The 16,059-nt window shown below is 46.5% G+C and overlaps 1 protein-coding gene and 1 long non-coding RNA gene across 2 annotated transcripts in view; one reads left to right on the top strand and one right to left on the bottom strand.

Annotated features, from left to right (window-relative positions):
* Window positions 1-16,059, top strand: part of CMTM8 (CKLF like MARVEL transmembrane domain containing 8) — an 82,310-nt gene that overhangs the window by 16,154 nt on the left and 50,097 nt on the right. The gene's annotated exons all lie outside the window — the stretch shown is intronic.
* LOC118501574 lies at window positions 2,400-5,684 on the bottom strand. The gene is made up of 2 exons (XR_004904196.1): window positions 5,390-5,684; window positions 2,400-5,344 (listed from the first exon to the last, which is right to left on the bottom strand). It is a non-coding gene; the product is annotated as an uncharacterized LOC118501574 (long non-coding RNA).

Here is a 16,059-nt window from a genome sequence, read left to right as displayed (position 1 = left end):
CTGATAGCTTTGCTCGTCGTTCCTCCTTATTTCTCAAAACCACCATCTGTTTTTCGGGGGGTATTTTTTTTTGGAGATCTTTTTCTTCCTCATTCTTGAAAGGTAATTACACAGGCTATAGAATTCTAAGTTGACAGTTATTTTTGTCCCCATTCATTGAAAGTGTCATTCTTTTGTCTTATTGGTTTCTCTGGTTGCTGTGGAAGTTGGCAGTGAAATTGCAGTTTGCCATTCCTTTTGCATCCGACTTGCTTTTGCTGTTTAAATTGTCTTTGTATATAGCAGTCTCATTATAATGTGTCTGAGGATTTCTTTTTGTCTATCCTTGTGTTTGGTTGGGATTCTTGGGCTTAATTGTTGATCTTTGAGCATGATTAGAAAATTCTCAGACATTGTCTCCAGGAATGTTGGAGATATTGTCATTTTATTTCATCTTGTTCTGAAACTCCCACTATGTATTAGATCCTTAGACTTCGTCTTCCGTGTCTTTTACATTGATAATTATAATGTTATTTATTTATTACTACTATACTTTTCATTTTAGTAACTCTTTCATTGGTAATCCAGGCCTTCAATTTTTAACTTAAATTCTCCTACAATTTTAGAAATGCGTTAACTTTGTCAGCTCTACTGAGCTCTTCATAGCCTACATACACTCGGAACCAACCCGAATGGCGGACTGAGTGTGATTCTAAATTGAAAGGGATGTTTTTTCCTCTTTTCATTGCCAAGATTGAGATCGCTGTTACCTTGCGCCTTCCTCTGGACAGTGAGTTAATTTCGTATCTACCTTCACTTTAAAGGGATGGTCTTTTAAGATCCCAGCTTTGCATGGGGGAGGGGGTGTGGTTCCTGTTAGACCTTTCACCTTGGGGTGGGCCCTCGGCTTTAATTGTCTTCTGCCACCCAGCACTAGAATAGAAGCTTGGCAAGGAATTCGAATAGCAGTTTCTCTAAGAAAACACGTGAATGACCAATAAGGACATGAAGAGATGCTCTATGTCATTGTCTTTTGGGAAATGCAAATCGAAAGCACAATGACATACCACTTCACAGCCAGTAGGGCAGCTATAATTGCAGTGATAGACAGTAACAGGTCTTGGTGAGGAGGTGGAGACATCGGAAGCCTCATGTATTGATGTTCGGATTGTAAAAGGGTGCAGCTACTTCGGAAAGCAATTGGGCAATTCCTCAAAAGGGAAAACAAAGTTAGTATATGACCCAGCAATTCCATTCCTAGGTATATACCCTCCAAAATTTAATGAAACCTGTTTCTACATACACACACACACACACACACACACACACATATTGTACATGAATGTTTATAGCAGCATTATTCATAATAGCCAAAAGGTGAAAACAACTCAAATGCTTATCAACTGATGAATGGGTAGAAGAAACATGATATACCAATACAGTAAGTTATTATTTGGCAATGAAAAGGGATAAAGTGCTGATATGTGCTATAGCAAGGATGACGATTGAAAACATTATGCTAAGTGAAAGTAGCCAGTCACGAAAGACCACGTGTTACAGGATTCCATGTGTATGAAGTGCCCAGAATAGGTAACTCCGCAGAAACAGAAGGTAGATTAGTGGTTGCCAGGGAGCTGGGGGGGAGAGAGGAATAGTGGTGACTGCTGATGGGCACCGGGGGGCTCTTTGGGAGCTGATGAAATGTTCTGAAATCAGATCGTGGTAATGGCTGCCCAGCTCCGTGAACACACTGAACGCCACGAAATTGTGCACTTTAAAAAGATACATTTTATAACATATGAATTAGATCTCAAAAAAAGCCTTTTTAAAAACTGATGGCGCTCAGTGTCCTCAAGAGTTTCACAAACTCTCAGCACGAAAACTGGCTTTGGCATTCAGCTGCCCCCAGGACTCCCATTTCACTTCCTTTTGGGCCTCTTATGATTCCTTCTTTTCACGCCAGCTCAGCAACGTGCTTTAACATGTTTTCTATTTTATCCATATTTGCTTCATTTGGGAGCATACCCAGCCTGTCATAGCACCAGAAATTGAAGGCAGAATCCTTTTAAATTTTTTAAATTAAAAAACACTCAAGTTGATAAGGAAAATTTTAAGAATGGTGTCATGTACTTCCTCTTCATTCGCTGTAATTTCTCAAATGTAAATATCCTGCTTCATCCTTCCTCTCTCCCTGCCTGTCTACTTAACATTTTTGTGGGATCGTTCAAGAGTATGTTACAAACATCATGACCCCAAATACCCCAGGTATTTTAGCATGCATCTCCCAAGGACAAGAATATTCTATGTAACTACAGTCTAGTCATCAAGTTCAAGAAATTTACCCTTGATACTAACACAGTTCATACTCAAATTTTACCAATAGTCCCAGTGCCGCCCTTTATATCCACTTTTTCCCTGTCTGAGATGTAGTCCCAGGGTCACACATTGTGTCTAGTTGTCATGTCTCTTTCGTGTCCTTTAACCTGGGACAGCTCCTCCGTCTTCCTTTGTCTTTCAGGACCCTGACAGTTTTGAAGAATCCAGGGGAGGTGTTTTGCGGGATGCTCCACACATTGGGCTTGCCCGATGTTCCCTCCTGAGTAGATTCAGTTACGCCGTTGTCAGGAATACTGCTGAAGCGAGGGCTTTAGCAGCGTGGCGTATCCAGAGGCACCGGGTGTTGGCATGGCTTGTGCTTCGTGAATCTAACCTGAATCCCCTTTCCGAAAGCTAAATATGGGCACACTTCTGAGCTAAAATGACAGAATTTGTAGCCAAACAGGTCTTGCCCTGGCTACTGTTAGCTTTCTGATGGCAAACAACGTTTAACCTTTTAAAGCTGTCTGTAAAATATATCCACATCTTGAGGTTATTGAAAAATTAAATACAAATTCACGTAAATCGTTTACCACAGTGGCACGGTAAGAAGCCCTAACTCTTGTTTGGGGGAAGGTGGTCTTACCCAGGTGTCCTAGGGGCCTCCCTGCCCCTTGAGAGTATTAGCCGTATCGCCCAGCATATCAGCATCTCTGTTTGAGGAGCCGAAAGGCCTCCCATTTATCTCCATTACTTTGCAGAGAGCCAGCATTCTTGGTCTTCTCACCCATCTCCTCTACCCTTTGCTCCTGCCCATCTCCAGTGCCCAAAATAAGCCAACCTGCCCAAGTGTTGGGTTGGTTTTAGGTACTGACCAGTGATGGGGGCAGAGGTTCCTGGTGAGCGCAAGCAGACCTCCCACACTGTCCTCCTCCCCACCTTGATTTGCTTTGTCACCTTCCCTCTTGGATGACTCATGCTCTTCACCCCCACGTCCTTCTCCCTCTGTGCGGAGAGAAACTCTGCAGCTCCTACCTTCAAACCTGGATGTCTTAACCCAGGGAGGGTCCCGGAGAACCGAGGCTCCACGCGGAACTAAGGACCAACCCCTCAGATGGCAGATGATGTGGAAGATAGGAACGCCTTTTTCTCCAAGGTGATTGTGTTTATTCTGCTCACTGTGCTGCTTGTGCAACAGTCATGCCGTGGCATTTCTCCTATCTTTACATCGTCTTGTGATGATAGCACGTGGTTCGAACCTGTGTGAGCCAACGCCTTGCTGGAGTTGCTGCCCTGCTAGCAATGAGGATATTGCCAGAGGACATTGCCTAACTATGGACTTTTGTACAGACCTTTCTCCTGAATTCCAGGGGTGCAAAATGGGCTTTGCTGAGGTCACATCCCACAGGTTCTTGCTGTTTAGAAGCGAGTTTAAACTGGGGCTCTGCACAGTGCCGATGCCACTAGGCTGTTTTTCTGTCACCTGTCGCATCATTGGGTGCCATGAAATGAGCATTGGATGTTGCATCCCCTGTATCTTAGGCCACCTCCCACTCCTCCAGCTCCTCCAAGGAGCTGCTTGTCTGGGTGAACGTGTTTGGTGAGGCTGCCAGACTTATGAAACTAAGGGATGCCTTTTTCACCTTTGATTGTTTTTTGCCTAAATGGGTGACTCTTCCATGATACTCTTGTCCATCCTGTCTCATGAGAAATTGTTTGATCTTATAAAGGAGGGGGAAGGGAAGAAAGAAAGGGTCAGTGTTCTCCCTGGTAAAGGCCATCGGCACCCAGGGAGGCTCACGCAGTGAGGCACCTGGCAAGGTCAGACTCCATGGTGGTTGCAGCTGCCGACTCTTGGGCTGGCAGGCAGTTCTCTGGGGGAGCGGAGCTGCCCTGGACACCGTATTTGAGGGTGATGAGAGTTTGGGGGACTGTCTTGAGTTGCGCAAACTTGTAGGACTCTGAATATCTCATCCCTGTTACCACCCTAAATTATTTTAGTTGTCCTAGTGAAAAGTCTTGGTTTCAGAGAAGCCCATGGAACAGAAATTCGACTGGTCCCCAGACCGGTTTTGTGGGCCTATATGGCACTGAAAATCAGAATCAGTTGTCAATATGTAGAAGTCAGATAGTATGAGAAACTCTAGGTTTCCACGTTCTCTTGGAGAATTGGGCAAATGCACAACGCTGGGCCCACAATCCCTCGTAGCAGTAATCCTCTGGAGCCGAGAAATAGCTGCCATATGCATGTCAGAGTGTTGGTCAAGATGCATGTTCAACTCTTGTGACAGAGACCAAAATAAGTGGCTTTAAACCAGGCAAACCTATTTTTCTCTCATTTGACAGTCAAAGCCGTCGTTGCCCAGGACAGCTATGACGGCTCCGTAGTGCCAGAGATCCAGCTGCTTCCGTCTTGTCTTCTCCCGCCTCTGCAGTGGGTTCCGTCTTGTGGTCCCAGATGCTGCTTTGTCTCCTACCATCGCGTCTGCTCCAGTCTGTAATAGGAAGGGGAGGGGGAGGATGCATTCCGTCGAGACCCAGCCTGGAAGTTACATGTATCATTTCATCTCACATCCTATTGGCCAGAGCCTACTGGTGTGGCTGCATTTGGCTGCAGATAAGGCTGGGCATGCATGGTCTCCATCTGGATGGCCATGTGAATAGCTAAAATCCAGTTCCTACTAAAGACAGAAGGTGACAGTGGGTAGTGTGGACCACTAGTATTCTAAGTGGCCTTGCACTCAGCTGTTTGCTGCAATCCTGGACTCTTGTCTTCTCACAACTGAAGCCAAGAGTTATTGCCATTCACTGCATTGTATCTCATGTGTTTCCTTCATTTATATTACCTGTCTGTTTCCTGTAGACATTTAGAGTGGCATTCTCTGCTATGTCCTCATAATCTCTTTCAGCATACTGCGTGCCTTTATTCTTTCTGTTGCCCCTGTTTAGAATTCCCTTCCCTCCCTCTCAGGCCTGGCAAACTCCTTTTCAGCATAACTCAGCCCCCTCCTTCCTTTCCCAAATTGACTTTTTTCTTCTTTGCCTCATCCTAGTACATAAACTGGGATGTACCAGGATTGTATGTACTAGGAACCTAGTACATAAACTGGGATTTACGTGATATCTTTTTGTTTACTTACCTTTATATACGTAATGCCTGGCAAAGCACTTGGGCCATAACAGACTGAATGATCAGTACCATTTACTGAGTGTTCGTTCAGAGAAAGACATCTTCTAGATCTTTTATGAACAGTATTTTTACTACCCCACAGTGAACTTGTGTATTAGTCATGTGCTTTTTATTTATTTATTTTATCCTCACCCAAGGACATTTTTTCACTGCTTTTAGAGGGAGAGGAAGAGTGAGGGAGGGGTGAGAGAGAGAAAGATAGATGTGAGAGAGATACAGTGATTGGCTGCCTCTCATAGGCTCCCCAACCAGGGGTCAAACCCACAACCTAAAGCCCCGACTGGAAATCAAACCCACAACCTTTCAGTGCATGGATGATGCTTTGACCCAGCCACACGGGCCAAGACTAGTTATGGCCTTATAGATGATGTAAACTTGGCCTAAACTGACTTGAACAACAGCAGAAAGGAGGAGCACTTATTGATTCATGTATCTGACAAGTGGAGCTATGGTTCCTAGCTTCAGGTATGGCTGGAACCAGGAGCTCAAATGCTGTGAGGCTTAGTCTCTCTTCATCTCTTGCCCACACTTTCTTCTTTATACACTTCATTCTCTGGAAGGTTTTCAGTGCATAAGAAAGATGCCACCCATACACAGTTCTGTATTGTCTTTACAGTCTAATGATTCCAGGGGTAAAGAAAAGGACACGGATCTATTTCTTCACAGTGGTAATGAAATGCTGGAAGAGAACCTTCACTCTACTGGCTTGGGTCATTTGGCCATTCCTGGTGCAGTCACTAAGGCCAGGGAGATGGAGTACACTGGCCACACTTCCGTCACCTGTCTCCTTCTGGTACCAAGGGTTGGAGTCAACTCCACTCAAATTACATTGCAGAACAAATAGGTCTCCAAGGTGAGATAAAACAGGTACAAACACGTGCCTACTATATTTAGACCTACCCCTATCCAATTTAACAGAGGTGACCTAGGCTAAAAGAGGTTGGTGAACTAACATCACCACCAGACGTAGGATCAAACTGAGTCTGACCTCCAGTGGTAGGCTTTTAATTCATTGCCCTCAGCCATTTCTGGAGTGACTGGTCCTGGAACCCCTGTCTGTGCCTGTGGAAAACTCTGAGGTTTGGCGCTTCTGTGGTGGCAGTCAGAATCAGAATGTGGAAGTGCCTTGTTGCCCCACCGTGGCAGGGTTTTGGGTAGAAGTACAAATGCAGCTATCAGCTCGCTGTTTTCCCCGGGACACCGCCAGCGCCTGCACCTGAAAACTCTTCCCATGGCCGGCGGAAGAACTCTTTTCCCACTAACGACAGTAGGGAGAGTCGGGTAGCTGGATTTTCCTCTCTTCTCGCAATGTTTGGGTTACTTTAGTACATGGAATGTCAACAGAGATGATCTTGCCTGCAAGGGAGCAAAACTGGGGCAGGGGCAGAAAAACTTACTCTTTTCATGTATTAAATACATAGTGGGTTGGCCAAAAAGTCTGGTTAGTTTTTTCTATAAAACAAGACACATTTTTTCATTTTCATCAATAACTTGATTGATTTGGATATTTTGAGGATGTCATCTATCTCCTGTGTGGTATAACGTTGATTCTTCTCAATTAATGTCTTGATTTGATCACCACCAACTTCAACTGGTCTACCCCCATGGGGCATCGTTCAGAGAGAAATCTCTGGCATTAAACTTTGCAAACCACTTTTGACACATTCGATCAGTCTTAGCACCTTCTCCATACACTGCACAAATCATTTTTTGCCTTTCAGTTGGATTTTCACCTTTCTTGAAGTAAAAAAACATAATGTACCAAAAATGTTTCACATTTTCTTCCATCTTCACTATTAAAATGGATACACAAAAATTCACCAATGTTGCTGTTTTTTTTTAATGCGCGCTGATATGACAGCTGCCACAATACAGTCCAATAACATTGTTCTGAATAAAGTTAAAGACAGGGAAGCGCTACTACAGCCATCCTACAGAAAAAAACTGAATGAACGTTTTGGCCAATTATATACATCTATATATCTATTTATATATAGATATAGACATATACATACTCATGTAGTACATAAGTAGATGAACAGTTTATCTGTGGTACTAAAATTGCATGAGGAGAATATGCCATATGGTGGATGCCCTCTTGAAAGCAAAAACAAATTTCCTCCAAGATCACATACCTCTTTTTGCTGTTTCCCTTTGCAGCAAAATATCTTGAAAAACTTGTTATTTTATTTCCTGGTTCATTCCTCTCGTCCCATTTATTCTTTTTTAAAAAATATTTATGTATGTATTTATGTATTTGAGAGAGGGGGAGGAAGGGAGAAAGAGAGGGAGAGGAATGTCAGTGTGAGAGAAAAACAACCTGCAGCCCAGGCATGTGCCCTGACTGGGAATCGAACCAGTGACCTTTTGCTTTGCGGGATGATGTCCAACCGAGCCTCACCAGTCAGGGCCCATTTATTCTTGAACTTACTCCAATCAGCCTGTCACTCCCCCAACCCCACCCCACCCCACCCACGCAAGGTCACCATTGGTGTCCACTTTGCCAAGTCCAGTAGTAAATTTTCAGTCCTCACCTTATGGAGCCCGTGGTCAACATTCGTATAGTTGACCTCTCTCTCCTTTAAATACCTTCTTTTATTGACTTTGGAGCCACCGTCATAAATTTGTCCTCTCTTACCTCTGTGGGCGGACTCCTCGTCTCTTCTCCTGGTACCTCCTCATCTCCCAGCTCTAAACGTGGGGTGCCAGGACTCAGCCATCAAATGTTTCTCTCATCTGTCTGACCTCCTTCCCTTAGCCATCCAGCACCGTGGCTTTAAACTCTCTTTCTCTGTCTGTGACTCCCAGTTTCTTCAGCTGAGGCTTCTCCCCTGAATCCCAGATTTGATAGGCTGACACACCATTTCTCCTTGTATGTCTCATAGGCAACTCAGGACTAAGTACCAATTTGGGGGGGAAATGGGACAGAGAAACATGTTAAAAGAATCCATGAGAATGTAGTCAGCAAAACACAGACTGTGTGTATAAGACAAATGTCCCAGTTTCTGGAAAAAAAAAGGTTTTAAAGGAAAAAGAAGAGAGTAACAGGAGAAACGTATAGATTAAAAGAGACTTAAAAGATAAATGCCCATCAGTTGCAGTGCAAGGTGGGGCAAATGTAGGTTTATAGTTGTTCATATGGAAAATAATACAATAATTGATAAATAATAACATGAGAATAAAGTCTGTGTTTCATGTACGTAGAACCGTAAACCTGTGTTTGTCCCTTCCTGTATATGGGCCTTATTTGGGTGCTGATTTATTTTATTTTATTTTATTTTATTTATTTTGTTTTTTGGGTGCTGATTTTAAATAAATGTTGAAAAATTGTAGACAATCAGGGATATTTGAGTGTTGACTAAGTATTGATGTTAAGTAATTACTATTCATTTTTTACCTGTGATTATGGTGATTTGGCTCTATTAGGACAAAGTTCAAAAAATTCTATCCAGAATGTTATTCTCACCACCCGCAGCCAAAGTAGCATCCTCACAACCGATCTCCCTGCTCCTGCTCCCACTCCCCCGCCCCCCAAGTTTGTTCTCAACAGAGCAGCCGGAGGTCCTGCTCAGATGTGTCCCATACACCACTGGCCATCTCATTCGGAGTAAGAGCCAGAGCCTGAGCAATCCACGGAACCCGTGTTCTGCCCCGCTCCTGGGTCGGCCGCTCCAGCCACTCCCGCTTCCTTGGGCCTGACTGCCTTTTCTCCGTAGCATTCCTCTCCCTCTGACAGTCTGACATATGTATTTTTGTTGTTGTTAGTTTGCTTCGATACTCCCACTAGAATGTGAGCCGTGTGAGAATAGAGACTGTATTGTTCATTACTCTATCCTCAGGACTAAAATAGCTCCTTATATGTAATAGGCACTAAATCAATGTTTGTTCAAAAAAATTTTTGTTTTGTGGAGGGAGCAGTGGGGTGGGGAGGTGGCATTGAGAAAAAATGTTTTACAAAGTTTCTTCGGGCGTGGGAGGCAACAGTGGAAAAGGCTGAGAAACAGGCCCTGCCCCAAGCTGTGGGCCAGCACGTGGTCATCGCGGGCCTGCTCTGACGCTTGGTACCGCTGCATTTTTCTCTTTTCCCATCGTGGGACAGTCTGTGTTTTTTCTGTGACATCTGCATGGCACACAGACCAACTTTCCAAAGTGGCTCTAAGTGGGGAAAGGCCATTAGAATTTCTTCTTTTCCGGCTGAGCCGCGATCTCTTGAGCTCTTCCTGTGTGGCTGACATGCTACTGGTCGCGGTGGGGACTGCAGCTGCCGTTGGCTTGCTGTGCCCTCTGGAAGATGCAGAGACCTGCAGGGACACAGCTCCCGCCCTACTGGGTGGAGGGCAGTGACTGGCACGTGGTAGGGGAGTTAGCTTTCTTCCTGATGCTCCCACTGGCCCCTGTGGAGTGGTTTTGGGGGAGTTTACCTCGCCACCACTGTCCTCAGGGCACTTGGCATTTCAAGCCGGGCAGGTGACCACTGTGTGGACCGTCCCCCCATAGCAGGATATTTCCCATCTCTGGCTTCCGGTATTGATCTAGACACCAGAAATGTCTTCAACCTGTTTCACACATGTGCACACACACCCCACTTTGAGGACTGAGGTTTCAGAGGGGCCCCGAGGAGGAATATCGAAGAAACGAAGGCACTCCATGCAGAGACTCAAAGACACCCTCAGTTTAGGGCCCAAACATGATGCTGGAGGTCGGCTGAGGTGCCTTTGGTGTCTTTTCTGAAACTCCATTGCTAAATACTCACTGGGTGTTTTATTGATAAGCCATTTCTTCCTAAAAAGGGATTGAAGTAGCTTTGGGGTGTATATAACCCCCCAGTTAGATTGAACAAAAAGAAAGGGCAGAGGGAGAAGAAGCTAGGCTGAGAGAACAGGAGGAAGGAAGGAAGTGATCCCGGAGGACTAAGACAGGCGTGTGGCGGAGGGTGTCATGCGGCCCTGTGCATCATGCCAGCCGAGTGCCCAGGGAAATAGGCTGCAGTGCCTTCTATGTCACTGTTAGAGCTTCTCCCTTGGCCATCACACTGTGGTTTTTATGGAAACATCTAAGTAACTGACTCCACAGCATCATTTTGAAAGCAGATAGAGGACTTTCAGTAGACACTCGAGATGACTCGTGTCTGCCTCCACCACTGGCCCACGACCACAGCACATGGAGGCGTGAAACTGTGTCTGTTCATCTCCATACTCCAGTACTGGAAGACAGGAGAAGCTCCATTAGTATTTTATTGAATGAATGAATGAATGAATGAATGGTGTATGGTTCCCCTTACTGGAAGGGAAGAAAGAAGCCAATCAATTATTTGAGGGTGAGGGGCTTTCTTGTGTTTTGTTTTTGTTTTTGTGTTTTCCTGGCTTGGTCTGGAGAGTTCTCGCACGCGGGTGGTTGGGTTAGAGAGGTGGCCTGGTGTCCTTGAGCCTGTCCCCGAGAAACTTCAGGTACCAGGTGCAGCCGGCCTTTCCTCGTTGAGGGCAAGTTGAAGGCCTGACCCTGAAGGGCAGTTTAATGGAGGAGAGTCTCAAAGATGCCAGGTAACACAGTCTAGACGTGTACCTTCTGTGACCCCTGACCTGATGCAAGAAGAAAGCTGAGAACCCTAGGGAGGGTGGGGAATGGGCCCCAGACATTACAGTTTCCGGGGCAGCAGTGGGTACCCGCTGGAGCTGGTTCATTCTGAAGTTCTATAACATAGACGTAGAAGGCAGAGGCCTTGCACAGAATTATACATAAATATCACGAGGTCTGTCTAAAAGGTATCCACCATATTCATTGAAGACGATACAAGAAACAAGAAACACTGTACACAGGACAATGATGCCTTAGTCCCCTTCAGAGTAGGCACCTCAGGACCTCACATAGTTCTATCAATAGACATCAGCTACCCTGTCATATTTTCCTGAATCTCATCGATGGTCTGAAATCACCTTTCAAAGGTGATTTTAGTTTGGAAAAGCCAGAAGTCTCAGGGCACCAAATCTGGGTTGTAGGGGGACTGAGTTACCTGGGTGATTTGATGTGTCACTAAAAAACTCTGCACGAGACGTGATGCATGAGCAGGTGTGTTGTCGTGATGAAGCTGCCAGTCACCAGTTGCCCATAGCTGCGGCCTTCTGAATCACCCGGAGGAGGAACGCTCAAGCTTAATGCACAATCTGATGCAGATTCATTGCTCTACTCTCTCAGTCATTTTGAATGCTGAATGCGACGGCCACACAGTGCACATGCTCGCTCACAGCATCTACTGCCCCACGGACTAGTACAGTGATGTTGTCACTGTTCACACATGTGTGCATTCCAGTCCACTCTCCTTGGCTGCCAGGTCACATCGAAGTTGTGCAGACCATTCCCATCATATTAACAATGGCCGGACTTTTTCCAGACAGACCTTGTGTACCTTCAAAAACGGGAGAAATCCACTTAAACACTGGACTAGCTCAGTGTGCTATGCCCATATCAATGTGTGAGGTTTACTATTAAGTGCTCTTGTTATGTAAGTCACTACTATTAAGAAAAGATGGACGGGTACGAAAAAACCTCTGTTATTTTTGCAATGTCTTTTGAGTTTGTAATTCAAAATAAAAAGTACGTGTTTTTTTTTAAAGCAGGGACAGTGGCAACAGAGCTGGCTTTAATCCCACACTGCCCTGTGCTGAGTGGTGACTCGTTTCTCTTAGCAGGCATCTGTGTGTTTGCTGTCAGCCTTTCTCCCCGTGGGGATAGAAACCCTGGAAAGCAGCAGCTGTATCCGTTTTGTTTACTGCTAAATTCCCCAGCACCTAGCTTGGCACTGGGACCCATTTTTTGGTGCTCAAATGTTTGGGTGTTTTTTTTTAGATTTTATTTATTTATGTTTAGAGAGGTAAGGGAGGGAGAAAGAGAGAGAGACATCAATGTGCGGTTGCTGGGGGTCATGGCCTGCAACCCAGGCATGTGCCCTGACTGGGAATCGAACCTGCGATGTTTTGGTTCGCAGGGTGCTCAAATGTTTTGAATGAAGTTAGCACAGGTGATTGAAGTCCTCTTGAGGCTGTTCTGTTCTTGCTGCGGTGAGAACAATGCCACCTCCTCGGGACACTGAGAGAATCGAATGTATGTGGTGGGGGTGAAGCTTTAGGTCCCTGAGAGAGCAAATGCTGTTTGTTACAGAGGGCTGGCACCCTCTTTCTGTGGCGGACCAGACGGTACCTGTGTTAGGCTTTGCAAGCAGTGCAGTGTCTCTTGCAACTGCTCACCTCTGCCGCTGTAACACAAAAGCAATCAATCATAGGCAATATGTGATAGGTGAGTGTAGCTACGTCCCAATGCAATTTTATCTGTGAACACTGAAAGTTGAATTTCATCCTGTTTTCGCAGCACAAAGGGTTCTTTTGCTGTTGTTTTCCCCCCAACCATTCAAAAATATAAAAATATAAAAGTCAATCTCAGCTTATAGGCCATACAAAAACAGGCAGCGGGCTAGATTTGGCCCTCGGTCCTCGGTAGGCACTGCCATTCATGGTCAAGTTCATTCTCCTGATGGCTGGCCACAGGCACACACAAGGTGGGGAAAGTGGATCCTTCGGTGGCAACGTGGGTGCTCTCCCACAAAAGGGGGTCTGTGTAGTGGCTCCTCTCTGGGCTGGCAGGAAGGCCACCCCTGTGGCCCAAGTCAGCCTGGCCTGCATTGTCCTCAGGAAGCTCCAGGCATCTTGCTGTCATCGTCTTATCTCTAGATTCCCCTTATGGTGTGATTTTTAACCACCACGGTCTGGAAACAGAATGTTTCATGTCTTTCGAGGTGATTATTGGAGAAAACAGAAAAACCTGAGCCCTCCGGAGACTGAGTTTGTGTGTGGTGGAAATGCCTGCCTGCCTCATTCAACCCACGTCACCTGGGGTTGTGGCCTCCTCGCGGGGCGGGGCAGCTGGCAACTGGAGGTTTCGAAGCGGCCCTGAGCTCCCTCTCACAGTGACGCCTCGTGTCACAGAAAAGAAGATCCAGGCCTGGAGGTGGGGACACGCTGTGAGTTTTTGAGAGAGGGGTCCACAACCCAGGCTCCCAAGTCCCAGCCTAGACTGTTGCCCACACACCACAACCTGCTCTTTCTCTTTTCTTAATTAAACTTAATTGCTAAACAGGTATGTACCAGTTACTGTGTCTACGTGGTTCAACAGGCAAAATTATCAAAAGGCTGTGCAAGGAAATCTTGCTACTCCACCTCTCCTTGTCTCGCCCCAGCCATTACCCCGATCTCTTACACGGGTTTCTTGTTTATCCGTCTGTTACTCCTTTAGGCTGGGGTTTCTCAACCTCGGCACTGTTGACATTGGGGGCTGGGTGGTTCTTTGTTGTGGAGACTGTTCTGTGCTGGGTGGGCGCTCATCAGCATTCCTGACTTCCTGGCCTCACACACCAGCAGCAACCCCCCTCCCAGTGAGGACCATCAAAAAAAACGTCTGGGGTGGGGGTGGAGGCGGGGAGGGTAGGGAGAAATTGTCCTTGGTTGAGAACCGCCAGCCTTAGGCAAACAGAAGCAAATGTGACTATTTATTCCCCACCGTTTTATTTTACTTAAAAGTTGCAATCTACCCCTGGCTGGAGTAGCTCAGTGAATTGAGCATGGGCTTCGAACCAAAGCATCACAGGTTCGATTCCCAGTCAGGGCACATTCCTGGGGTGCAGGCTACGGCCCCCAGCAACCGCACATTGATGTCCCCTCTCTCTCCCCCCACCTTCTCTCTCTAAATAAATAAATAAATAAAATTGTTTTAAAAATTAATTTAAAAAAGGAATTCTTATTAAAAAACAAAGTTGCAATCTAGCCCTGGCTTGAGTGGCTCAATGGATTGCGCTCTGGCCTGCGAACCAAAGGGTCACCAGTTCAATCCCCAGTCAGGGCACATGCTTGGGTTGCAGGCCAAGTCCCCAATAGGGGGCTTGCAAGAAGCAACCACACACTGATGTTTTTCTCCCTTTCTTTCTCCCTCCCTTCTCCTCTCTCTAAAAATAAATAAAACCTTTAAAAAAAGTTGTAGTCTATGTACACAGCTCCTCCTCCTGATTTTATGTGCATAATTCCTGATTATATAGACAGGATGGGGCAATAGCAGGCTTACAGTTGTAATACAAATATTAAATAATCCAATAATTGATACATCATAATACGAGAGTAAATTCTGTGTTTCACGCACTCAGGCTGGGAACCTACTTTGGTCCCACTCTGTGTGTTTTAATACTTTCCCATGCCCACCTCCACGCACCGAGGTGGTCCTCACTTCAGCACGGCACAGCATCCCAAGGTGTGGAGGTTCCATAGCTGATTCAGCCCATCCCCTTTCATGGGGCACTTGTTTCCAGTCTGCTAAGCAGTGCTCAGGCGAGAATGCTCATTCAGGTGCCCATCTCTCTTGTGCAGCTGTATCTGTGGCACAGATCCCCCAAAGTGGGGGGAGGGCTGGATCAAGGTTGAATACTTCTCCTTTTGGTGGTGGTGGCCAGATCTGCCCTTGGCGCGGGCCATGCTGTGTGGCACTCCCATCCTCAATGAGTGGCCTGTTTCTCTCGGCCTTACCAACCGTGTTGTGAAACCTCTGGAATTCGTGCCAGCTCCGTAGGTGAGGAATGCCTCATTTTCCTGATAGATAGCATCGCATTTATTTTAATAGTCTGAATCATCTTGGACAAGGAGCTCAGTGAAACCTGCCTTGCCTGCCCCGCCCCCCACCCCGAATGCAAGTGTGCTCTGCCGGTCTGTCCCCCAGGCCTTTGCTCTCGCTGTGCCCTGCACCAGGAATGCTCTTCCTCCTCCCCACTTGCAACACTTTCACCGTCCTCAGAGGCTTCCTAACGCCATCTCTGCGTAGAAGCTTCCTGATTCTGCTGTATGCCCCTGCTGACCAGTCACTTCCTTCTCCACATTTCCTGGGCCATACGGTAGCTTCTTTGTGCCGTCACCAGTCACGTCGTTGTCATGTTGCCCAGGGGCACGTGGGAGTCCGGAGTCAGGCAAGTCGGGTTTTGAATCCCAGCTTCGCCACTCACCGTCTGCAGGCCTTTGGTCAGATTTCTTCTCTGTGCCTCTGCTTTCTCCCCTGTGGTGTGGGAACGGCGCTCCCATTGTGAGTCTGTAGGGAAGAGTAACGAGACACCCTGAGTGAGGTGTGCAGCGGCAGATAGGCACGTACACTGCAAGTTCGTGGAGGGCAGAAATGGCGAGTGCTCCTTAATGCACTTCCTCGGGGCCCACCGTGATGGAGCAGACCCAAACCCAGATCCGCTAATGTCTGCTCATTGCTTAAACTTCACAGCTCCTCATGGCCTTCCAGGTGCGGTCCAGACCTCCTCTGTGGCCTGTGAGGCCTGGTGTGGCCTGGGGGTTGCCTACCCCTGACTCCTACATATATCCCAGCTCCACTGGACCTCCAAGTTCAAGAATGCCCATGCTGTCTCAGCTCTGCTTTTTTTTTTGCACATGCTGTTCCATCTGCCTGGAATTCGTTCCTTGCCTACCTCACCTAGCTAGTGTTCCTTTGGTCTCTGTCAGATGTCACTTCCTTCAGGAAGCCGTCCTTGATCTCCTCACCCC

This window comes from Phyllostomus discolor, chromosome 7 (genome assembly GCF_004126475.2).
Source record: "Phyllostomus discolor isolate MPI-MPIP mPhyDis1 chromosome 7, mPhyDis1.pri.v3, whole genome shotgun sequence".
Taxonomy (NCBI): domain Eukaryota; kingdom Metazoa; phylum Chordata; class Mammalia; order Chiroptera; family Phyllostomidae; genus Phyllostomus; species Phyllostomus discolor.
This window is presented reverse-complemented; position numbering and strand designations above follow the sequence as displayed.